General features: G+C 40.2%; 2 pseudogenes; both read left to right on the plus strand.

Annotated features, from left to right (window-relative positions):
- Positions 1–6,481: 6,481 nt before the first annotated feature.
- LOC115144308 (homeobox protein Hox-B3a-like) lies at positions 6,482–10,234 on the plus strand (annotated as a pseudogene).
- Positions 10,235–11,740: 1,506 nt separating this feature from the next.
- On the plus strand, positions 11,741–26,211 carry LOC115144305 (homeobox protein Hox-B1b-like; annotated as a pseudogene).
- The last annotated feature ends 506 nt before the right edge of the window (positions 26,212–26,717 follow it).

Genomic DNA, 26,717 nt, shown 5'->3' on the forward strand with positions numbered 1-26,717 from the left:
TGAGCCTACTGGAGGTGAGGATCAGACGTGCCGCTATGGGATTGTTGTTAGTGGATCGATACCCATTAGGACTGTGGCGGTGCTTTGATATATCGTGTTCATCTTTTATTTGAAAATATTCAATCCCCTCGATTCATTCGTTAGGGAAAAGATGTATTACCCCAGGCAGGATAGCTCATGTTTAATTACAATTGAAAGTAATTAGGCGATAACACAACATAACCTAAACATTGATTGACCAGTCATTTGATCAAATACAAATACAAATATGCCAATCTAACGAAATTTTGCCGAGATATGTCTGTGACCATGCACATGGATGTGTTGAATTGAACTATCAAATGGATACCGTAATTCTATTGAATTGTTGTCGATCTCCCACTATTTCCCTTTACATGGTCATTAAAAATGTAGGCCAATATATCATGATATACATGCCTATACCATAATCTTTCAGTGAGGCAGTGATCAAATAGGCTATATTTGTGTGGTATAATAGCCTATTCTTCAAATCGCAAGACAAATTCTTGCCATATACCCTGTCCTGAGAATACTATAATAATAGTTTTCAATATTACTTCATAATAAGCTCCTATCCTGGAGGAACGATGCATCATTTCGAAAAGATGCAGAAATACATGTGGTGTCAAAATTTGACAATGATTTATTTCAAGATTTAAACTTAACATTTAAGTCTCTGTTATTGCCAAGTTGATGTAACCCGAGACCTCCATTCTTAAAGTCTTTATATCAGTCATTGATCATCCCAGATTGAAGGCTGGAGAAAGACGATGAAAGCACCGATTAATCTTATCACTTGTAGATTTGACGATGAATCGCACATACATTCATAAACAAAAAGTGTCTTGCAGGATTGGCAGCTGGCTCTGACATTGGGTCACATATCACTAGTCTATAAATCAAAACGAACGACTGGCAGACTGGAAAGAGAGGAAGACAGCATAGGAAGCAATGTATACATCATCTATTCTAAAACATCAAAATCAATTAAATAGAGATAGATAGTCTAGCGAGCCCATAGATCTCTCCTTTACTGAAACCTCAATACAGAAAATCCAACAACATGATGTAACATTCCTTGAATTGGACTATACATTTTCTGCAATGTCACAGAGCAAGCTACATTCATATTATACCAATCATATCCTCCCCCCCGAAAAAAATATTGTCGATATAGGCTACTTATAATACATTTGCAGGATCTTCTTCATTCAGGCTATGTACACTTTAAGAATGTGATTTTTACACCAGACGGCTGTAAATAACAGTGGTTGGCCTGACCAATGCAAACAGTGGTTGGCCTGACCAATCCTACTCTGTAAACTCTTTCTCGAGTATTTCATGAATCACGTGACAGAGATGGTGGGGGTCAACTATGGTTGCTCACCAGACTTTCTGACATATGATTTAGGAACTTGCTTCAGAGCAGTACAACTTTGTGTTTTATATTATTTGCAGGGTGCTGCAAATATTAAATAAACATACCCATAGTTTTTGAAATGTTGAATGGGGCGATTTATTTATCTATCAGAAAATGGTTGGTTGGTTACAATTTGATCAATTCTAATTGATGCCATGTATATACAGTATCAGTCAAAAGTTTGGACACACCTACTCATTCCAGGGTTTTTCTAAATTTGTACTATTTTCTATAATGTAGAATAATAGTGAAGGCATTCAAACTATGAAATAACACATGGAATGATGTAGTAACCAAAAAAGTGTTAAACAAATCAAAATATCAAAGTAGCCACCCTTTGCCTTGATGACAGCTTTGCACACTCTTGACATTCTCTCAACCAGCTTCATGCGGTAGTTACCTGGAATGCTTTTCAATTAACAGTTTATTTTTTATTTTTTCAATTAACAGATTGGCCTTGTTAAAAGTTCATATGTGGAATGTCCTTCCTTCTTAATGCGTTTGAGGCAATCAGTTGTGTTGTAACAAGGTAGGGGTGGTATACAGAAGATAGCTCTATTTAGTAAAATACCAAGTCCATATTATGGCAAGAACATCTCAAATAAGCAAATAGAAATGACAGTCCATCATTACTTTAAGACATGAAGGTCAGTCAATGCAGACAATTTCAAGAACTTTGAAAGTTTCTTCAAGTGCAGTCTCAAAAACCATCAAGCGCTATGATGAAACTGGCTCTCAATGAGGGCCGCCACAGGAAAGGAAGACCTACAGTTCCCTCTGCTGCAGAGGATAAGTTTATTAGAGTTACCAGCCTCAGAAATTACAGCCCAAATAAATGTTTCACAGAGTTCAAGTAACAGACACATTTCAACATCAACTGTTCAGAGGAGACTGGGTGAATCAGGCCTTCATGGTCAAATTGCTGAAACCACTACTAAAGGACACCAATAAGAAGAAGAGACTTGATTGGGCTAAGAAACATGAGCAAAGGACATTAGACCGGTGGAACTCTGTCCTTTGATTTTAGATTTGTTTAACACTTTTTTGCTTACTACATGATTCCATATGTGTTATTTAATAGTTTTGGTGTCTTCACTATTATTCTACAATGTAGAAAATAGTAAAATAAAATAGTAAAAATAAAGAAAAACCCTGGAATGAGTAGGTGTGGTTTATGAGTAGGTATGATTATTGAAAACGGCAAGGCCTATATATATATATATATATAGGTGTGTCCAAACTTTTGACTGGTACTATATATATATATCAAAAGTTTGGACACACCTATATATATATATATATATATAGGCCTTGCCGTTTTCAATAATCATTTGTCATATAACAATTTATATGAAAAATGATTATTGAAAACGGCAAGGCCTCCTGCTGCCCTTCTCATGCGATGCCAATTGGTAACAGGGGGGATTAAATACAATAAACAGGATTTGCAAATCAAATGGATTTACTAATGTTCAAACAACTAATCATAGTCCACGAGGCAGCCATGTTCACGTCAGCAATTATATCCTAAATTAATTAATGTAAGGCAAGTAAACTATAATACATACTGTATATATTTATATTCCGGACTCTGACATTGCTCATCCTAATATTTATATATTTCTTAATTCCATTCTTTTACTTTTTAGATTTGCGTGATTTGTTTTGCATTATTAGATATGACTGCACTGTTGGACCTAGGAACACAAGCATTTACACCCGCAATAACATCTGTTAAATATGTGTATGCTTCCAATAAAATTTGATTTGATTCTTATTTACGGAATGAGATCCTGGTGATCGGCGAATAGTGTTTCCCAAAAGGCGATGTGGCCATTACTCTTCTTCGCTTTCTAGTCAGCTTCGTAGGCTAAAAGCTACCCATGTTCTCCTACGACCTCTCCCACAGTGGGCGCCTCCCGCCGATGGTTTATAGGCAACCAATCATTGGAACTGGATTTGAATACTCCTTTATGTTTTTGAAAGGATAGAGCTCTCGTTATTGATTCTAGAGGCAATGTATGTGAAATGAATCATATTTAGTCTGTAGTTCCGCGACCAACGTTATGGCTACAATACGCTAAAATAAGTAAGCCGAGGGCTTGAAAAATGCTTGTAAATGGTTGGCTATTTTCTTTTTGATTTATGACCATATGGCTCGCGCGCGGTTCAAGCAGAGTTCATAAAGCTGTATGCCTCCATACCAAACGACATTTGTTTTCTCTTCAAAACAACTGTGTCTAATCTTATGTTTGACCTATTTTGGTTACTTATAACAGCATACCCGTTACAGCATAATCGTTATCATGAGTTTAGAGACCTTGATTTTCTTCATGTTGAAGATATCAATGTAAATGTAAATAAACGTTATTAGACATTTACAACATATAGCCTAGCATTAACAGTTATTTTTATTTTCCTTTTTTTATTAACTTTTATTTATTCAGGGTAGCTCAATTGAGACAGGGTCTCATTCCAAATGGTGCCCTAAGGACACAATTTTTTACTCACAACAGGAAGAACAATTTACATTACAATAAAAAATAACCACAAGGCACAACCTCAACATCAAAATTTCAACAAATAAACCACTACAATGGCAAGCCTAAATAAGTTCAGGAGTAAAAATGTCTTTAACAATTCACATAATAAGTTGCATTGACTCACTCTTTGTGCAATTTTTGCGTTTAACATTTTTGAATGAATACCTCATCTCTATACCCCACATACAGTTATCTGCAAAGTCCGACAGTCAAACAGTGAATTTCAAACACAGATTCAACCACAAAGTACAGGGAGGTGTTCCAATGTCTTGCAAAGAAGGGCACCTATTGGTAGATGGGTAAAAAAATAAAATAAAGCAGACATTGAAAATCCCTTTGAGCATGGTGAATTATGCTATTAACTATTAATTATACTTTGGATGGTGTATCAATACACAAACACTACAAAGATACTGGCATCCTTCCTAACTCAGTTGCTGGAGAGGAAGAAAACTCTTCAGGGATTTCACCATGAGGCCAATGGTGTTTAATGGCTGTGAACTTTATATCCTGAATACAAAAAAAACATTATGTTTGGGGCAAATCCAACACATCACTGAGTACCACTCTCCATATTTTCAAGCATGGTGGTGGCTGCATCATGTTATGGCTATTTAGCAGTCTTATTTATTTTTTAATTAGGCAAGTCAGTTAAGAACAAATTCTTGTTTTCAATGACAGCCTAGGAACCTAGGGGGTTAACTGCCTTGTTTAGAACGACAGATTTTTACCTTGTCAGCTCAGAGATTTGATCTTGCAACCTTTCAGTTACTAGTCCAACACTCTAACCACTAGACTACCCTGCCGCTTGGGGGTAGAAGCTGTCTTGGAGCCTGTTGGTCCGAGAGCCGATGCTCCGGTACCCTTGGCCAGATGGTAGCAGAGTGAACAGTCTATGGCTTGAGTGGCTGGAGTCTTTGGCAATTTCTCAGGCTTTCCTCTGGTATAGAGGTCCTGGATGGCAGGGAGCTCGGCCCCAGTGATGTACTGGGTTGTCTGTACCACCCTCTGTAGCGCTTTGTGGGCAATGGCGGTGCATTTACCATACTAAAGGGATGATGCAGCCAGTCAAGATGCTCTCGATGGTGCAGCTGTAGAATTTTGTGAGGATCTGAGGACCCATGCTAAATCTTTTCCACCTCCTGATGGGTAAGAGGCGCTGCCTTGCCTTCTTCACGACTGTGCTGGTGTATGTTGACCACGTTAGATCCTTTGTGAAAAAAAGACTCACAGCTGTAATCGCTGCCAAGGGTGATTCTAACATGTATTGACTCAGTGGGATTAATATTTATCTAATCAAGTGTTATATTAGTGTTTTTAAAATTATTATTATTATTATTTTTTACAAATGTAATAATTTGTCTTCCACTTTGACATTACAGAGTATTTTGTGTGGGTGACAAAAAAATGACAGTTAAATCCCTTATAATCCTACTTTGTAACACAAAAAACTGTGCAACAAGTCAAGGGATGTGAATATTTTCTGAAGGCACTGTATCTGATATTGAATATAGAAATGGGTAGTCTGCCAGTGGCAAGTTAGGGTTTGTTTATGTTTTTCTGTAAATGGGACTTCATGATTGAGACTATCGACAGGCTTATCTTGTTTTTTTTGTGAAGTGTTGTTGGATAAATATCTATAGATAGTTGTAATAATGTTATTATTATGCTATAGCTATATTCATATGTCTTTAATTAGTTTTATTCATTTGTGTATTCATTTAACACAGCATTGTACGAGATCTTCAGTTTCTTGGCAATTTCTCGCATGGAATAGCCTTCATTTCTCAGAACAAGAATAGACTGAGGAGTTTCAGAGGAAAGTTAGTTGTTTCTGGCTATTTTGAGCCTTTAATCGAACCCATAAATACTGATGCTCCAGATACTCAACTAGTCATAATTGCAAAAGGGTTTTCTAATGATCAATTAGCCTTTTTATATTTGGATTAGCTAACACAAAGTGCCATTGGAACACAGGAGTGATGGTTGCTGATAACGGGCTTCTGTACGCCTATGTAATTATTCCATTAAAAAATGTGCAGTTTCCAGCTACAATAGTCATTTACAACATTAACAATGTCTACACTATATTTATGATTAATTTGAAGTTATTTTAATGGACAAAAATGAGCTTTTATTCCAAAAACAAGGACATTTCTAAGTGACCCCAAACTTTTGAACGGTAGTGTAGGTTAGACTGACATTGCCTCTAAGTCGGTTGAAAGTGTCCTATTCACATCATGATGCTATTGAGATGATAAGATGGATTCATGCTGTCACCCCCCTTATCTAGGGAGTTTTTCCTAGCCACTGTGCTTCTACATCTGCGTTGCTTGCTGTTTTGGGTTTTAAGGTGGGTTTCTGTACATCGGCGGATGTAAACAGGGCTTTATAAATACATATGATTGTTTCATTCATTCTGTCTTTTTTCATAACCTTTCAGGACAGCAACCAAGAGGTCATTGGAAGAAAACTATCACGTGACTTCTGGGTGCAAATGATCCTTCAGAAGGTCAAAAGGGCCCCAGTAGCTGGTGAGGCCTTTCTTGGCAATACTGAAAAATATACCTACCATGACTTCATAACTACTACACTGAACAAACATTTTAACGCAACATGTAAAGTGTTGGTCCAATGTTTCATGAGCCGAAATAACAGATCCCAGACATTTTCCATATGTAACTGTATAGCTTCCGTCCCTCTCCTCGCCCCAACCTGGGCTCGAACCAGGGACCCTCTGCACACATCAACCACAGTCACTCACGAAGCATCAGTACCCATCACTCCACAAAAGCCGTGACCCTTGCAGAGCAAGGGGAACCATTACTTCAAGGTCTCAAAGCGAGTGACGTCACCGATTGAAACGCTATTAGCGCGCACCTCCGCTAACTAGCTAGCCATTTCACATCGGTTACACATACGCACAAAAAGCTTATTTCTCTCAAATTTTGAGCACAGATTTGTTTACGTTCCTTTTAATGAGAGGCCTCCAACGTCTTTTAGAGAATTTGGCAGTACAATCAACCGGCCTCAAAACAACAGACCATGTGTATGGCATTGTGTGAGCGAGTGGTTTGATGATGTCAATATTGCGAACAGAGTGCCCCATGGTGGTGGTGTGGTTATAGTATGGGCAGGCATAAGCTACGGACAAGAAAGATAATTTTATTGAAGGCATTGGAACACCTCCCTTTTATTGTATCATCGCTGCAACTCCCCAACGGACTCCCCTATGGTTTCCCCAATGGGCATGGAAGACGTAGGTCGAGTCATGTTTCCTCCGAAACATGACCCGCCAAAGAGCGCTTCTTAATAACACCCGCCAGCTTAACCTGGAAGTCAGCTGCACCAATGTGTCGGAGGAAACACTGTTCACCTGACGACCGAGGTCAGCCTGCAGGCACCCAGACTGCCACAAGAAGTCGCTAGAGTGTGATAAAGCCCCCCCCTAACCTGGATGACACCGGGCCAATTGTGTGCCACCCTATGAGACTCCTGATCATGGCTGGTTGTGATACAGCCCGGGATCGAAACCAGGTCTGTAGTGACACCTCTAGCACTGCGATGCAGTACCTTAGACTGCTGCGCCGCTCGAGAGGCCCTATTGATGGCAATTTGAATGCACAAAAATACCATGACTAGATCCAGAGGCCCATTGTGAGGCCCATTTTTTAAAAAGGTATGTGACAACCAATGCATATCTGAAATCCATAGATTAGGGCCTAAGGAATGTATTTCAATGGACTGATTTCCTCATATGAACTGTAACAGCAATATCGTAAAAATTGTTGCATGTTGCGTTTATATTTTTGTTCAATATATATTTGGAGATTCCCCATATCAAGGTGTCAATGGGTTTAGACACAATCATGACGCACCAGCCCACCAACCCTTGGCCCACCTGGAGAGCCAGAGCAACCTGAAGGATTTGGATTGCTCATCGCAGTTAAATGGCAACAACAAATCACAACATTCACAGCACCCAAAGGAGCGTGACCCTAACTCAAATTCTACCTTCACCAAAAGCATCTTCCCATGGATGAAGGAGTCAACAAGGCAGATCTGTAAAAAGAACAACAGAGACAAACCTGTAAAAGTATATGGTGTGTATTCAAATGCGTAGCCAAACAGATGGACAGTAGTCAAAATCCTATTTACAAATAATACATTTTTAAGCTTGATAAATGCTAATATTATTAGGTGATTTCGACCAATGGGCGATGGCTAATTGTAGCCTATTTCCAGTTTCGACTGAAGCTTAAATGTTGATATAATGTAATATAATATAATGTTGATAAGATTCCATTTATGATTATGTTACATTTCATTTTATCCCGGCAGAACACTCTGGTAAAGAGGTACACAAGCCGCCAGTTGGTGGAGCTCGAGGTGTTCCACTTAAATAGTTTCCTGTGCCATCTTAGGCGTGTGGAGATGCCTAACCAACTCAATATAAAGGAAAGGCAGATCAAGATTTGCTTTCAAAATCTGAGAAGTACAAGAAAGTACAAGAAAGATGAAAAGTTAAAGGACTGTGCTCTTAATCAGGTAGCCCAGAAGCTCTTACCAGTCTTGGTTATATTAATGCAATGGGTGATGGTGATGATGATGATGATGATGATTATGACGCTGTTTCCATCTTTAAAGCTGCAATATGTAACTTTCTGGGTGACCGACCAAATTCACATAGAAATGGGAGTTATAGATCTGTCATTCTCATTGACAGCAAGTCTAAGAAGCAGTAGATCTGTTCAATTTGTGCTATTTTTATGCTTCCCGTTCTTAAGTTTTGTTTTTGCATCTTTTACATTCGGTTTTGTACACCAGCTTTAAACAGCTGAAAATACAATATTTTGCGTCATTGACTATATATTTCACAGTTGTTTAGACGGTACAATGATTCTCTACACTATGCATTTCTTGTTTTGTCACATAAACTGAAATTTGGGGAACTATTAGAAGTTTAGCAACCAGGAAATGGCGAAGCGATATCTGCATATTGCACTTATAAAAGCTCTTCGATGTAAAATCCCCTGTTTAGGGGACCTGCTTGGTTCTGGTACTGGTTTCCGACCAACATTTTTGCTCATAAATGGATATGTGGAAACGGCTTGCATTGAACGGTAGCCCTGTTTCTCACTGAAACAGGAGTATGTATCTTCTGCCTGTATGAAGCTGGATTTGAAATCTGACTCCACTTGAAGCTGGGATGTCCCTCCTACCATTTAATTTGCTCTTTCAACTGTCCATCAACTCCGAGCTGAACCCTATGTCAACGCCACTAACACCACATATGCCTCGAATCCTTACATCGTAATGCAGAAGAAGAGAGTGTTTTCACACATTCAGAGATCGATTTAAGTAATCTAAAATAATTCACAGATTTTAAATAAAACCACTTTCTGTTTGTCATGGATGGATAAAATAAATATGAGATGAAAGGCGAGCTCCTAAGGAGTTCAGTAAACCAAGCTAGAGCTCTTTGAGACATTCACCGCAATGGGGGCAGAGGTTTTGATAAAGAGAGACCTTCAGAAAATATGCACATTTTCTCTAACTCTAAATATACAAATATGTATTTTACAGTTATAAGGAAGGTGAAATCTTATAGTTAGTTGTTTTATAAATCTATTAAACTATATTTAGAAAAATATGTGAAGCCTTATTCATAGTTTTGTTGAATAGGAAATTTTGTTTCATATTTTCATATTTCATCTTTTCATATTTTATGATATTTGTACTGTGTACTAGAGCTTGTCCTCAAAAGTGACTACACCTCAGCAATGTATAACTATTTTTACCAGAAAGGTAATATTTGAACCTTTCTTGGAGTATGTAGCATTACTAGTTATTGTTTATGGCCCTCTCATGATAAATAATTACTTTGGGGGATTCAAGTAGATTGCATTTAGTTACATTTAAGAAGCTTCAACAAAAATATTATGTTAGTGCACCAGTCTATTCAAACTCAATGAAAACCCAACAGAAAAAGACCAACACATCCCCAGAATATGCTCCATGCAGTATGCAGGACAACGATAGTATTTTATTCATAATGCTCAAGATGGCCCTGTTTATGTTGACGTGAACTTGCCATTCACTGCATATGGGATAAATAACTTGTGTAATAATACTGCACAGATGACATCAAGGCAACATAAACCTACACTGTGATCCAAACACATCATACCTGTTGAGGCATAATTCTTCTCAAGAAATAATCAAGCACGCTCTTAAACTGACTCATTAGTTGATGGAATCCAAACTTCAGGTTGTGCAATTCAACTTTTTTGTTGTTGCTCAAAGGCACATTACTCGCAATATCTAAATGCATGCAGCACCTGCAGGCTATTGATCCTGTTGGGAAGTTCTCTATTTATATTATTTTGGTTTCTTATCCAATTATCTGAAACCACAGGTTAATGTAAAACATCAAATGTAGTTCAAATTTAAATCAATATAAGGCAAAAACGTTTATCACTTGTGTGTTTGTGCTGGACTTGACATGGTGTACTTTTATAATTGGAGCGGGCATGCATTGGAATATTAGAGACACATTTATTACAATGTTATTTTGTGTTATTTATAGGCTATTTGTTCAATTAATTGATGGGAAATTCTTATTTTTTATTCTGTAAGACTGACAATTCTTATCATAGGGCTTAGTGTTTACAGCTGACCGACTCTTTATGCTCGAGGGACCGATGAATCAATCAATGTTCCTCAAAATGTTATTTAATTGTTATATATTTTTATATACTCTATCAAGTAGGCTACATGCCGAAGAAGAATTGTCGTATTGTTGAATAAAATGCATGTGTTGTTCAGACGTTCTACAGCACCTGTGTGTTTATTTATGACACAAAAAAGAGCATGCCTTACCTATAAATCTACTCAATTTAAAATACATGAAAAGTATTCAAATATGTCAAATGAAATAGGCCACACGAAGTGTAGTCTGCTGAAAATTGTATGCAATAAATAAATGGTTAAAAGTCTAAAAGGCTCAATGATTTAGCCGTTTCTTTGTTCCCGCTTGAACAAATTGAAGAATCAGCTGTCAAGCGTTTAGAGGAGGAGCGTAAGATTGATCATTGCATTCAAGACTCCTCTCCAAACTTATCTCTCAGCCAGTAAAACACGCCGAGTTAATAAAATAATTCATGAGCTGCTTTACTTATACACATTGGGAACATCATTTTCATGGAAGATGCATGGTAGGCTATCATACACCAATCTTGTATCATCTTGTTAACCTCATGAATGACAATGGAACATTTCAGTTCACTAAACTTACATAGGCCTTTTCTTAGCACACTCGTAAAAAAGCACAGCTAATTGACTACTTCGAGCACGCAGCCCATCCAAATCAACCGATTGCTTCGAACTCTAAAATATCGAGAAACGAAATCTTTCATTTTTAAGACTTTATCATTCTCCCACAGTCTGACCAGAAGGTATTTGCAGAAGCTCTGTTACGTGTTCGCGTCTTATCAAATTGATGGGCCAGTTTGATTCAACCATTTGTCATGTAAATGTCAAACGTTTGATGGATGATCCTGACTTGACAAACTGCTGTAGGTGCCTTGCCATTGACCTAAAGTGAGTCACATGGCCTGTCACTAAGGTGATATGAGCTTTGGTAGGCAGTTTTACAGCTTTGACATACAACCTAGAGGTTAACCTAGAGGTTAGGTTGTAGGGCACAGGGAAGATAAATTATCCGTCATCATTAATTTTGCCATAACAATACAGTATGAGCTCTTACTTAGATTATACAAGTAATAACCGGGGGACGAACATATTCAATGCCAAGGCCGGATACCACAATTGAAACAATGTTTACATGTCCTCGTCTTCCAATTCATGCGCAACAAGTGATAGTTATGGGTCCGATGGGCAGGTTCTTCCGTGCCTCAGCATAAGACTTCGAGCCACATTATCCGCCAGCATCAGCCACATCATATAGATCTCCAGTTTGGCACAACGGGAAACTCTGTGTATTGCTCGCCAACAGGGCCCAACTTGGACTATGGACTTCATCAATACGCTCTCAATCATGAGAAAGAACGAGGTTTCATTCTGTCGCCTGTGATTCCTGTTTCAGCCATGGGAACGAACATGCCCCCCCTGGACGAGGGGAACAGTGGGCCAGGGTCGGCACCAAGCAGCTAGTATCTTCACTTTAGCAGTGGGAAACAGGGGCAGCAAGAAGATTTGGAGAGTATTTACTCGAGATTAGTTCCTTCCCAATGTAGTGATAAGGATTCTGCCGATCAAATTTAAAAAACTTTCGACTGGATGAAAGTTAAGAGGAATCCCGTAAAACAGGTTGGTTAACTACTAGGACATGGTCAGAAATAACATTGTCATGACAAAAGTTCATTTATTGACAACATTACAAAATATATATATTTTTTGAGGACATTTAACAGAGACGCTGCCTAATCAATGGGTGTGCTGTCCATGTTTGTGCATAAACAAATGTACCGTGATGCGTAATATAAATGATCAAATATAGAATGTGTTTCTGTATAATTATAACTGCACTTCTTTGCTTGGCTGCTAACAATCATCACATAATCATAATAAGTCTACATAGTTGATTCCTGTTTTCATTTCTTCGTTCAAAATTACATTTATTGAATCAGTTCCTTCATCCAATTCATTCACTTTTACAGTTTAACAATATGGAGTCCCTGGCCAAAAGACTGTAATCCACACCAACTTCACCACAAAGCAGCTGACAGAGCTCGAGAAGGAGTTCCATTTCAACAACCAGGGCCCGTCGAGTGGAAATTGCCGCTGAAGAGCACAACGAAACTCAAGTTATAATTTGGTTCCAAAACCGCAGGATGAAGCAGAAAAAGCGAGAGAAAGCAGGCACGGTTTTTATAGACACCGCAGCACCGGCTAATGATGTGGTAGAGATCACCCCATCTTCTCCTGATGTGTCACCAAGCTCGAAGACCAAAAGCAATCATTTTACAAATAATATTTGAAATGCTGCACTTTGCTTATCACATTTTCAAGGATAACTCAGGTGTTACAGGTAGGATTAAGGCGCACTAATTCCTGCAAACAATTCAGTGTAATGTTTGCACTATTCACACATGGTATTTTCAGACAAATTCGACTTATAATTTAACTAATTATGAGATAAATAAAATGAATTAAATATTTTTTTTGAAAATGTAAGTCTGTATTTGTGCTGATTTCCATATTTGTGAGTGAACGGAATGTTCCCATACAGTAGGCTATAAAGTATGACGATAAGGATATGGTGCAAAAAAAACATAAATCTATAGTTCTTCTTCTTGGTATTATTTGTATGCAAATAGTATTTTGAAAGCAAAATATATCGCTGTTTTGTGAAACTATTTTAAATTCGGGTCGATTGTCAATCTCGTATTATTGATTTCTATATATATATTATAAAACTACAACTAATAAACAATGTTCTGTCTCTCTTTGCATTTGAGTTTTACTCATCGTTTTTCTTTGCATAATGTGACACGAGAAGTCTTTCACCAAACATGGGATGGCTACTAATGACCTCTACACCTCGGAATACATCCAGTGGTTCTAAACATGACAACAAATTGCAGGGCGCCAGGTTTCACACTAGAAGTGTTACCAGATTTCCAAATTGTTTATGGGGCTAATAAAAATATAATTTCAACGGTCAAAATGAATGACCTTTTAATGTGGCATGAACACAACCAGTCATTATATTTTCATCTGATTGTCAAACAAATCACGTCAAAAAGTAGGCTACCTGTGCATGTTCTTCCACTCCAAAATAATTCCAGCATCCAAACTGCATGTATATTCGAGCCATTTGATGAATGTAAATATAAATCTGTTACAAAACACCCAAACGTGTGCCTAATGACATTCAGCAATTGTCATCGATTAGGCCTAAATGAATTGATTCATCTTGTTGACAAATTTAGCATTTTTGTAGCCTGAAAAGTCAGGACACCTGAAATGGGTCTGAAACTGTCCCAGGAAAAACGTGATGGTCACCCTAACACACACGGTCAATTTACTAGTCTAGGCTAAAATGTGCATTACCACGAATTTAAATTGGCCTACTGGTAGCCAGTAATGTAGGCTAGTGGTAAAAAAAAACATGTGGATAAACATTAAGTACATTAAATACATTAAGTAATGGTCCCTATACTTTCACTGCATTTTTCTGAAAAGGTGGGTAAACGGGGCTTACTTGCGTTTCCTTCCACTAAGACGACACCACCACCCGTAGCCTACCCTCTAAGACGAGGCAATTATACACACGTGAACACACGCAGAGCAGGTAACCTACATTCAATATAATACACGAGTTGAATCAAAACATGTCTTACACCCTAGTTCATCAGTTGTCCATAATTCACCAGTTAATGCTTGGAGTCTTCACAGTTCTTGTTACATAATATACTACCTTTCTTTCCTTACGTTAAGGACATTTGTGACAGTGTTAGGCTATTTGTAATTCTTAAGCATTCAACAATTCAAATAGAACATTGCATTTAAAGCCTGTACAAATTATGGATCATGGAGATCTCGGGGGAAAATGCACTGTAATTGTAACTATGCCTATATTACACGTTTCGCTGTGAAAACAGTTCTCATGGGCACACACATCCAAAACATTGTAGGTCTATGCCATTGCAAAATCACATGCTTCTAACCGAACGTTAAACCTAATTCAAATCGAAAGTCACCTTATAGGCCGGCCGCCTTCTGTCATTAACGTATGGCCTACTTGTTGGATGGATTGGATGCGCATTGGTGTCTAGCTCTAGGCTAGTTGTCTAGTGATATTCTTGACCACAAATATCGATAGAAAATAATAAAGGTAACTAAATGGTCTACTTCTTCTGGCCACAGATGGCAAGAAGAACGCCAGTATCCGTGCGCATCTGAAAAACAAAGCAATTAGCACTATGAACAGCTGACTGACAAAATCCCCAAAGTATAAATCAACGGATAAAACGAACGCATTGGAATAAAGGCTGTTTTTATTAAAAGATCCTTGCCAAACAAATGGCGAAAATTAGGAAGTGCAAAGGAAAATCTATATGTAAAGGTGCTCAGCTAAGGCCGAAATTCAGCCCCAGTCCTACTACTGAGTGGACAGCGCAGCCACAAATAAATGTAATGGTTTATTAAACAATAAAATAAAGGTGGGGGTGTGTGTTTCATTTGGAAGCTTTTATTTTCATATTTATCATTGTAAAACATATGCCCTGAGATCCACAAACAATTAGCACAGTTTCTCACTTGCACTTGCCACTTTCTCTTTGATTGTTATAATTGTTCATTCATCTCCGGATGGTATAGGCAGTCTCAATATTTGCACTGGTTGTTAGATTTGCACAGTTCCTGCCCCAGAGGCACTGGCCTGTCAGTGCCCTCTCCACCAAAGCCGAGGTTCATTCAAAGTTCACCCACAAATGGATTCACGAAGGCTTCTAGTCAATCAGTCAGGCAGGACACCAGAATGGCTTCGAAGAGTCAACTACAGGTCTCCCTCTCTTCTTTTTCTTTTCCTTTAATATTCGAGGCTAAAAATGGCAGGGGATATTTTTTCCTCTACATATTGTATGGCGTGTTAGACAATTGAAGTGGATAATCATCATAGTTCATTTCAAAATGTTACCATTAATTGTTAACAAAGATGGAACCCATGCTAGATGATGATAATTTCATTAAAAGGCATATCTGCCTCATTGCCTCCAGCCTCCCACAACCCATGCCATCTTCTCCTCCCTCATTGTCTCTCTCTTTTCAAGCTCTCTCCCCCCATTTCCCTCTTCAGACTGTTTAAACAGCTGGTCAGCAGGCAAGCCCTGAGGATTAGAAATACATCTACATGAGTTTTTACGTTCTCTTCTAACAATTGGCATTAGTAATAGATATATTTTCATCCCATTCTCTTCTGGAATATGCCAGGAGGTGCCGATTCTGCAGGTAGCAGATCACGCTTTGACCAGGCAAAACGAGGAAGCTATATCGGGGCGGCATGGTAGCCTAGTGGTTAGAGCGTTGGACTAGTAACCGAAAGGTTGCAAGTTCGAACAAGATGGTATTCACTTTGCTCTAGTAATGTGCTATTCAAATCATTTCTATGGGCTATACAGTAGTAGTAAAGGCCAAATTCAATATTATATATATATTTAAATACCTAAAGGGGGCATCAAATTCCAAATCAAATAGCTAAATGATCCATGCTATGACCATGTTAAAACAATTCCATATGTTAGCTTAGTAGAACCCCCGCAAAGGCTTAGACTTTTAGAGGTTTTAACCCTAAATTTAAGCACTTGAACCAGCCGCAGACTCCGGCTCTGAGGGTTGCATGTTCAATCCCAGTGCGAGGCACAATTTTCTTTTTTTTAAGGGAAATTGCACCCACTGATTTGAACTACTTTGACTTGCTCCTGAAGAGATGCTGGCAGCCATGACAGGATACCATCTGTGGTCATCTCCAATTTTTGGAGGTTGCTAAACCATTGCAATCACATTTCTGGACATGTTATGATACCCACTTTTGCTTCTTCTGGTAGGTCCCGGCATATGTTCATAACCTGGGGATCAGTTTGGAACAAACTTTGTCTAACAGAAAAACAGTGATTATCATCATCCCTCAATTATAAACATAACAAGACAAATAGTATAATCTCAGTTGGAAGCTAATTATATTCTGTACAGATGTAGACTGGCTGACTACAGATTGGATTTGATTGAGGCCGTGACGCAGTTTCACTATGCAACCAACTGTGACATGTTTTGGTATGTTCCTTGGTTGGTTTGAGTTTGTTGCTGCTAGTTCGTACACTGCTGTAGTCAGACATGAGTTAGATAGTACCACCATAGCTCCATCCAATATTTATTTGTGCCCTAGACATGGGTTGCACTTCAGAGGCTAATGTGACTGTTTCATCTAAATGACACTAACTTAGAGTGGCATGGAAATACGATGACATTGCTAAAGTAGGCAAATAATTAGTTGGAAACAACTTTGACATATTATGATGTCGTCAAATTTACTTTCAAGAGATGGCAATGTTGCCATTACTGTTACTAGCAAAGTTTGTAAAACAAAATAGCTAGCAATGCTAATTTTAGCTAGCAAAAATGCGGTGGTCCCCTCAATCTTAGATATCTGGCTAAAGTTATACTGCATCTTAAGTCAATCTGGCGACATCATAATCATGACAAAACGTTTTCCTACTAATTATTTGCCTTCTTTTGAAATGTTATCGTGTTTCCAAGCCATATCCGGAGCTAGCTAGGTAGCTCCTTAGGTAACATTGACTAACACCGTTCCATACACATTTTGGGCAACTGCGGTATTCAAATGAGGCTGCATTGAAAACTAATGGGACTGTAGTGACTGTGTTGGCATCAAACTCCGGGTGTGAACTAAGTTTCTATTCAGCGTTGATTGACATGATAATGGACCAATAGTATTGGAGAAAAGTTGAAAAATTGGACCCCTCTGACACTGTACGTTAAAGTGTGACGTTCACTTGTGAAGATAAACTTGAAAATAAAATTGAAAACCACCCCCAGAAATATCACATTTACATAAGTATTCAGACCCTTTACTCAGTACTTTGTTGAAGCACCTTTTGTCAGCGATTACAGCCTCGAGTCTTCTTGGGTATGACGCTACAAGCTTGGCGCACCTGTTTTTGGGGAGTTTCTCCCATTCTTCTCTGCAGATCCTCTCAAGCTCTGTCAGGTTGGATGGGGAGTGGATGGGCTGTACAGCTATTTTCATGTCTCTCCAGAGATGTTCGACCGGGTTCAAGTCCGGGCTCAGGCTGGGCCACACAAGGACATTCAGAGACTTGTCCCAAAGCCACTCCTGTGTTGTCTTGGCTGTGTGCTTAGGGTCATTGTCCTGTTGGAAGGTGAACATTCGCACCAGTCTGAGGTCCTTAAATCAGACCAGAGAATCTTGTTTCTCATGGTCTGAGAGTCCTATAGGTTTATTTTGGCCTACTCCAAGCGGGCTGTCATGTGCCTTTTACTGAGGAGTGGCTTCCATCTGGCCACTCTGTCATAAAGGCCTGATTGGTGGAGTGCTGCAGAGATGGTTGTCCTGCTGGAAGGTTCTCCTATCTCCACAAAGGAGCTTTGGAGCTCTGTCAGAGTGACCGTTGGGTTCTTGGTCACCTCCCTGACCAAGGCCCTTCTCCACCGATTGCTCAGTTTGGCTGGGTGGCCAGCTCTAGGAAGAGTCTTGGTCTTTCCAAACTTCTTCCATTTAGGAATGATGGAGGCCACTGTGTTCTTGGGGACTTTCAATGCTGCAGAAATGGGTTTGTACATTTCCCCAGATCGGTGCCTCGACACAATTCTGTCTCGGAGGTCTACGGACAATTCCTTTGACCTCATGGCTTGGATTTTGCTCGGAAATGCACTGTCAACTTTGGGACCTTATGTAGACGGGTGTGTGCCTTTTCAAATCATGTCCAATCAATTGAATTTACCGCAGGTGGACTCAAATCAAGTTGTAGAAACATCTCAAGGTTGATCAATGGAAACAGGATGCACCTGAACTATATTTTGATTCTCCTATTTACAATATTTACACTATTAAGTCCATTTTGAAACTAAAATACATGTTTTTGACCAGCCGCTCCTCATGCCTTTATCAAACCTTAACCCTTAACTTAACCACTTTGAATTCATGCCTAAACTTAAGGGCTCAGAAACACCAATAGCGTTTGCTGGCTGAGAGTATTTAGCACTTCTGAACTTAATTTGTGAACCGAGTGTGCACCGATTTTACTTGTAGAATCGGCAGCCAGATGTCTACAGCGGTGGTCCCATTCAGAATTAATGCCTAAACTTACATTTTAGTTGAACCTTTTCAGAGTTTCATTAACAGCTAAGATACGGCACCACATGGCGTAATTAAAATGTCAAGCCATGGCGTAATTTTGTTGCTGCAGTTACGCAATAGGTTGGCGTTTAATTTGGAGATTTGGATGTACAGTTGAAGTCGGAAGCTTACATACACCTTAACCAAATACATTTAAATGCAGTTTTTCACAATTCCTGCCATTCAATCCTAGTAAAAATTCCCTGTCTTAGGTCAGTTAGGATCACCACTTGATTTTAGGAATGTGAAATGTCAGAATAATAGTAGAGAGAATGATTTATTTCAGCTTTTATTTCTTTCATCACATTCCCAGTGGGTCAGAAGTTCACATACACTCAATTAGTATTTGGTAGCATTGCCTTTGAATTGTTTAATTTGGGTCAAACGTTTTGGGTAGCCTTCCACAAGCTTCCCACATTAAGTTGGGTGAATTTTGGCCCATTCCTCCTGACAGAGCTGGTGTAACTGAGTTATGTTTGTAGGTCTCCTTGCTCGCACATGCTTTCTCAGTTCTGCCAACACATTTTCTATAGGATTGAGGTCAGGGTTTTGTGATGTCCACTCCAATACCTTGACTTTGTTGTCCTTAAGCCATTTTGCAACAACTTTGGAAATATGCGGTCATTGTCCATTTGGAAGACCCATTTGCCACCAAGCTTTAACTTCCTGACTGATGTCTTGAGATGTTGCTTCAATATATCCACATAATTTTCCTCCCTCATGATGCCATCTGTTTTGTGAAGTGCACCAGTCCCTCCTGCAGCAAAGCACCCCCACAACATGATGCTGCCACCCCGTGCTTCACGGTTGGGATGTGTTCTTTGGCTTGCATGCCTCCCCCTTTCTCCTCCAAACATAACGATGGTCATTATGGCCAAACAGTTCTATTTTTGTTTCAACAGACCAGGAGACATTTCTCCAAAACGTACAGTCTTTGTCCCCATGTGCAGTTGCAAACCATAGTCTGGCTTGTTTTTGGCGGTTTTGGAGCAGTGGCTTCTTCCTTGCTGAGCGGTCTTATAGGTTATGTCGATATAGGACTTGTTTTACTGTGAATATAGATACTTTTGTACCTGTTTCCTACAGCATCTTCACAAGGTCCTTTGCTGTTGTTCTGGGATTGATTTGCACTTTTCGCACCAAAGTACGTTCATCTCTAGGAGACAGAATGCGTCTCCTTCCTGAGCGGTATGACGGCTGCGTGGTCCCATGGTGTTTCTACTTGTGTACTATTGTTTGTACAGATGAACGTGGTACCTTCAGGTGTTTGTAAATTGCTTCCAAGGATGAACCAGACTTGTGAAGGTCTACTGTCTTTTGATTTTCCCATGATGTGAAGCAAAGAGGCACTGAGTTTGAAAGTAGGCCACAGGTACACCTCAAATTTACTCAAATTATGTCAATTAGCCTATCAGAAGCTTCTAAAGCCATGAAATAATTTTTTGGAATTTTCCAAGCTGTTTAAAGGCACAGTCAACTTAGTGTATGTAAATATCTGACCCACTGGAATTGTGAATTGTGAATTATAAGTGAAATAATCTGTCTGTAAACAATTGTAGGAAAAATGACTTGTGTCATGCACAAAGTAGATGTCCTAACCGAGTTGCCAAAATTATAGTATGCTAACAAGAAATTTGTGGAGTGGTTGAAAAAAAAGTTTTAATGACTCCAACCTAAGTGTATGTAAACCTGCGACTTCAACTGTAGATTTTCAACTAATAGCTGTTTCAGTTTCAACTTTACACTGAGCGTCAATGTTAAAAAAGAGAATATTTGACATGTATCTTTTCTTTACCCTGACAGTCACAATGGGGCCTTTGGAGGGATTGCAGTAGATATAGAGACAGATCCACCAACAACAGGCAAGGGAATACAAGTGAGAGACCCAGAGGTGTGATTCCTGTCCTCTTGCTCGGTAATACCTCAGAGCTCCCACCGGGCTCTCCATCTGGAGGTGTCATAGCCAGCAATGGAGGAGTCAGTACCATGGAGACAGATGTTAGACCAGGGAGATGGAGGATGTTTTTTTTTTACCAGCCTGTCACTGTGGCACTACAACTCTAACTGGAAAATATAGAGCAAGCAGGGCCAGGGATTTAACCAGGGGAGAACGACTGCCCCACCTCATTGAAGCCACGGACATTCAAGGCAGACCGGTGTAATGCAGGCATTCTTAGCAGAAAACCGGATCCCACAAAAATCCCCCAATATTCATGGTCAATCTTCATGTAAGTAAGAAAATGTTACGAAGACAATCATGGCACCAATAATTGCTTTTAATACAACAAATAAAGATCTATTTGCCCCCTTTCTGATTTCCTCTATTTTTGCATATTTTTGACACTGAACGTTATCAGACCTTCAACCAAAACCTAATATTATATAAAGGGAACCTGAGTGAATAATAATCATTGTTATAGAACACACAATGACCCTGTGTGAAAAAGTAATTGCCACCTTACATTCTATAACGGGTTGTGCCACCTTTAGCTGCGATGACTGCAACCAAACACTTCCTGTAGTTGTTGATCAGTCTCTCATATCTCTGTGGAGCAATTTTGTCCCACTCTTCCATGCAGAACTGCTTTAACTCAGTGTAATTTGTTGGTTTTCGAGCATAAACTGCTCCTTCCAGGTCCTGCTACAACAACATCTCAATCAGGTTTAGGTCTGGACTTCGACTAGGCCATTCCAGAACTTTACATTTGTTGGTTTTCCGCCATTCTGATGGAGACTTGCTTGTGTGTTTTGGATAATTATCTTGCTGCATGACCCAGCTGTGCTTCAGCTTCAGTTTCAGCTCATGGCCAGATGGCCTGACATTCTCCTTTAGAATTTTCTGATACATGAGCAGCATTCAGGGATCTTTCAATAATGGCAAGTCGTCCAGTTCCTGAGGCAGCAAAGCATCCCCAAACTATCACACTACCACCACCATGCTTAATCGTTGTTATCAGGTTCTTACTGTGGAATGCAGTGTTTGGTTTTCGCTAGACATAACCGGACCTATGTCTTCCAGGACCTCTATACCAGGCCACCCAAGTCATAGACTGTTCTCAACATGGCAAGCGATACTGGAGTGCCAAGTCGGGGAACAAAATGCCCCTAAACAGCTTCTACCCCCAAGCCATAAGACTTCTGAACAGTTAATCAAATGGCTATCCAGACTATTAACATTTTCCCCCTTCATTATTATATATTTTTTTGCGTAATATACTATGCTTCTCGGAGTCAAATCAAATCAAATCAAATGTTATTAGTCACATGTGCCAAATACAACAGGTGTAGACCGTACAGTGAAATGCTTACTTACGAGCCCCTAACCAACAGTGCAGTTAAAAAAAATACAGAAAAGAATAAGAGATAAAAGTAACAAGTAATTAAAGAGCAGCAGTAAAAAAATTACAATATATACGGGGGGCCGGTACAGAGTCAATGTGCGGGGGGCACTGGTTAGTTGAGGTAGTATGTACATGTACAGTTGACGTCGGAAGTTTACATACACTTAGGTTGGAGTCATTAAAACTCGTTTTTCAACCACTCCACTCATTTCTTGTTAACAAACTATAGTTTTGGCAAGTCGGTTAGGACGTCTACTTTGTGCATGACACAAGTAATTTGTGTGGGGGGGGGTGCCGGTACAGAGTCAATGTGCGGGGGCACTGGTTAATTGAGGTAGTATGTACATGTACAGTTGAAGTCGGAAGTTTACATACACTCCACACATTTCTTATTAACAAACTATAGTTTTGGCAAGTCGGTTAGGACGTCTACTTTGTGCATGACACAAGTAATTTTCCAAACAATTATTTACAGACAGATTATTTCACTTATAATTCACAATCACAATTCCAGTGGGTCAGAAGTTGACATACACTAAGTTGACTGTGCCTTTAAACAGCTTGGGAAATTCCAGAAACGGATGTCATGGCTTTAGAAGCTTCTGACAGGCTAATTGCATATTTTGAGTCAATTGGAGGTGTACCTGTGGATGTATTTCAAGGCCTACCTTCAAACTCATTGCTTCTTTGCTTTACATCATGGGAAAATCAAAAGAAATCAGCCAGGACATCAGAAAATAAATTGTAGACCTCCACAAGTCTGGTTCATCCTTGGGAGCAATTTCCAAATGCCTGAATGTACCACGTTCATCTGTACAAACAATCATAAGCAAGTATAAACACCATGGGTCCATGTATCCGTCATACCGCTCAGGAAGGAGACGCGTTCTGTCTCCTAGAGATTAACTTACTTTGATGCAAAAAGTGCAAATCAATCCCAGAACAACATCAAAGGACCTTGTGAAGATGCTGGATGAAACAGGTACAAAAGTATCTATATCCACAGTAAAACGAGTCCTATATCGACATAACCTGAAAGGCCGCTAAGCAAGGAAGAAGCCACTGCTCCAAAACCACCATAAAAAAGCCAGACTATGGTTTGCAACTGCACATGGGGAGAAATATTGTACTTTTTGGAGAAATGTCCTCTGGTCTGATGAAGCAAAAATAGAACTGTTTGGCCATAATGACCATTGTTATGTTTGGAGGAAAAAGGGGGAGGCTTGCAAGCCGAAGAACACCATCCCAACCGTGAAGCATGGGGCCAGCAGCATCATGTTGTAGGGGTGCACTTCACAAAATAGATGAGGAAGGAAAATTATGTGGATAAATTGAAGCAACATCTCAAAATATCAGTCAGGAAGTTAAAGCTTGCAAATAGTCTGGGTAGCCATTTGACTAGATGTTCAGCAGTCTTATGGCTTGGGGGTAGAAGCTATTTAGAAGCCTCTTGGACATAAACTTAGCGCTCCGGTACCGCTTGCCATGTGGTAGCAGAGAGAAAAGTCTATGACTAGGGTGGCTGGAGTCTTTGACATTTGTTATGGCCTTCCTCTGACACCTCCTGGTATATAGGTCCTGGATGGCATGAAGCTTGGCCCCAGTGATGTAGTGGGCCGTTCGCAGTACCCTCTGTAGGTTGGAAGACGAGCAGTTACCCTACCAGGCAGTGATGCAAGCAGACAGGATGCTCTCAATGGTGCAGCTGTAGAACCTTTTGAGGATCTGAGAACCCATGCCAAATCTTTTCTGTTTTGGCATGCCCGCTTCACGACTGTCATGGTGTGTTTGGACCATGTTAGTTTGTTGGTGATGTGGACATCAAGGAACTTGAATCTCTCAACCTGCTCCACTGCAGCCCCGTCAATGAGAATGGGGGCGTGCTCGGTCCTCCTTTTCTTGTAGTCCACAATCATCTCCTTGTCTTGATCACGTTGAGGGATAGGTTGTTGTCCTGGCACCACACGGCCTGGTCTCTGACCTCCTCCCTATAGGCTGTCTCATTGTTGTCGGTGATCACGCCTTCCACTGTTGTGTCATCGGCAAATGTAATGATGGTGTTGGAGTCGTTTCTGCCCTGCAGTCATGAGTGAACAGGGAGTATAGGAGGGGGCTGAGCACGCACCCCTGAGGGGCCCCTTTATTAAGGATCAGCGTGGCGAATGTGTTGTTACCTACCTTTACCACCTGGGGGCGGCCCGTCAGGAAGTACAGGATCCAGTTGCAGAGGGAGGTGTTTAGCCCCAGGGTCCTTAGCTTACTGATGAGCTTTGAGGGCACTATGGTGTTGAACGCTGAGCTGTAGTCAATGAATAGCATTCTCACATAAGTGTTCCTTTTGTCCAGGTGGGAAAGGGCAGTGTGGAGTGCAATAGAGACTGGCTACAGACGTTCATGGCTACAGACGTGAGTGCTACGGGTCGGTAGTGATTTAGGCAGGTTACCTTAGTATTCCTGGGCACAGGCACTATGGTGGTCTCCTTAAACATGTTGGTATTACAGACTTGGACAAGGAGATGTTGAAAATGTCAGTGAAGACACTTGCTAGTTGTTCAGCGAATGCTCGCAGTACACATCCTGTTAATCCGTCTGGTCCTGCGGCCTTGTGAATGTTGACATGTCTAAAGGTCTTACTCACATCGGCTGAGGAGAGCGTGATCACACAGTCTTCCGGTACAGCTGGTGCTCTCATGCATGTTTCATTGTTATTTACCTCGAAGTGAGCATAGAAGTAGTTTAGCTCGTCAGGTAGGCTCCTGTCACTGGTCAGCTCTCGGCTGTGCTTCCCATTGTAGTCTGTAATGGTTTGCAGGCCCTGCCACATCCGACGAGCGTCAGACGAGCGTACTACTGGTGTAGTACGACTCGATCTTAGTCCTGTATTGACGCTTTGCCTGTTTGATTGTTCGTCGCAGGGCATAGCGGGATTTCTTATAAGCTTCCGGGTTAGGGTCCCGCTCCTTGAATGCGGCAGCTCTAGCCTTTAGCTCAGTGTGGATGTTGACTGTAATCCATGGCTTCTGGTTGGGGTATGTACTTACGGTCACTGTGGGGACGACGTCATCGATGCACTTATTGATGAAGCCAATGACAGATGTGGTGTACTCCTCGGTGCCATTGGAGGAATCAGAGAACATATTCCAGTCTGCGCTAGCAAAACAATCCTGTAGCTTAGCATCTGCTTCACCTGACCACTTTTTTTTATAAATCTAGTCACTGGTGCTTCCTGCTTTCATTTTAGCTTGTATTCAGGAATCAGGAGGATGGAATTATGTTCAGATTTGCCAAATAAAGGGCGAGGGAGAGCTTTGTATGCATCTCTTTGTAAGGAGTATAGGTGGTCCAGAGTTCTTTTCCTTCTGGTTGCACATTTAACATGCTGATAGAAATTTGGTAAAACTGATTTAAGTTTCCCTGCATTAAAGTCACCTGTTACTAGGAGCGCTGCCTCTAGGTGAGCGTTTTCTTGTTTGCTTATGGCGGAATACAGCTCATTCAATGCTATCTTAGTGCCAGCCTCTGACTGTGGTGGTATGTAAACAGCTGCAAAGAATATAGATGAAAACTTTCTCGGCAGGTAGTGTGGTCTGCAGCTGTTATTTACAAAAATACATAGACCACCGCCCCTTGTCTTACCAGACGCCACTGTTCTATCCTGCCGGTACATCATATAACCAGCCAGCTGTATGTTGATATTGTCGTCGTTCAGCCACGACTCCGTGAAGCATAAGATGTTACAGTTTTTAATGTCCCGTTGGTAGTTTATTCTCCCCAGTAACTCGTCCAGTTAATTGTCCAAATATTGCATGTTTGCTAGCAGAATTGAGGGGAAGTGGGGGTTTATTCGATCACCTCCGACTTCTCAGACGGCAGCCCGCTCTCCAGCCTCTCTTTCTCCGCCTCCTCTTCATGCAGATCACTGGGGTCGGTGCCTGTTCCCGAGAGAGCCGTATATCCTCCGCCTTGGGCTCGTCAGAGTCATGAAAGAAGAAAATGAGTTACAAACAGATAAGTTACAAACAACACAGATAAACTAACAAAAAAAACAATCGGTTGGGGGCACGTAAAACGTCTGTCTTCTGCTCCGGTGCCATCTTACTATGTCCTGGCTGAACAAGGACGTGGATAATATACATCTAGCTGTTTTTTCTATACTAAGGAAGTCTCAAGGTTCTGCTCGCCTGAGTTAGAATACATGTGTCTGTAGATCACACTATTTCCCAAGATAATTTTAATCTATAATCTTTGTAGCTGCCTTTTTACCGTCCCAAACCGACGCTGGAACTAAGTCTGCCCTGAATGAGAAGTATAGGGCCATAAGCAAACAGGAAAATGGTCATCCAGAGGCTGCACTCCTAGTGGCCGGTTTTACCTCCTTTCTACCAGCATGTCACCTGTGCAACTAGAGGCTAAACAACTCTAGATCACCTTTACTTGACACACAGAGACACATACAAAGCTCTCCTTCACCCTCCATTTGGCAAATCTGA

The sequence above is a fragment of the Oncorhynchus nerka genome, linkage group LG16 (assembly GCF_034236695.1).
Source record: "Oncorhynchus nerka isolate Pitt River linkage group LG16, Oner_Uvic_2.0, whole genome shotgun sequence".
NCBI classification, from domain to species: Eukaryota; Metazoa; Chordata; class Actinopteri; order Salmoniformes; family Salmonidae; genus Oncorhynchus; species Oncorhynchus nerka.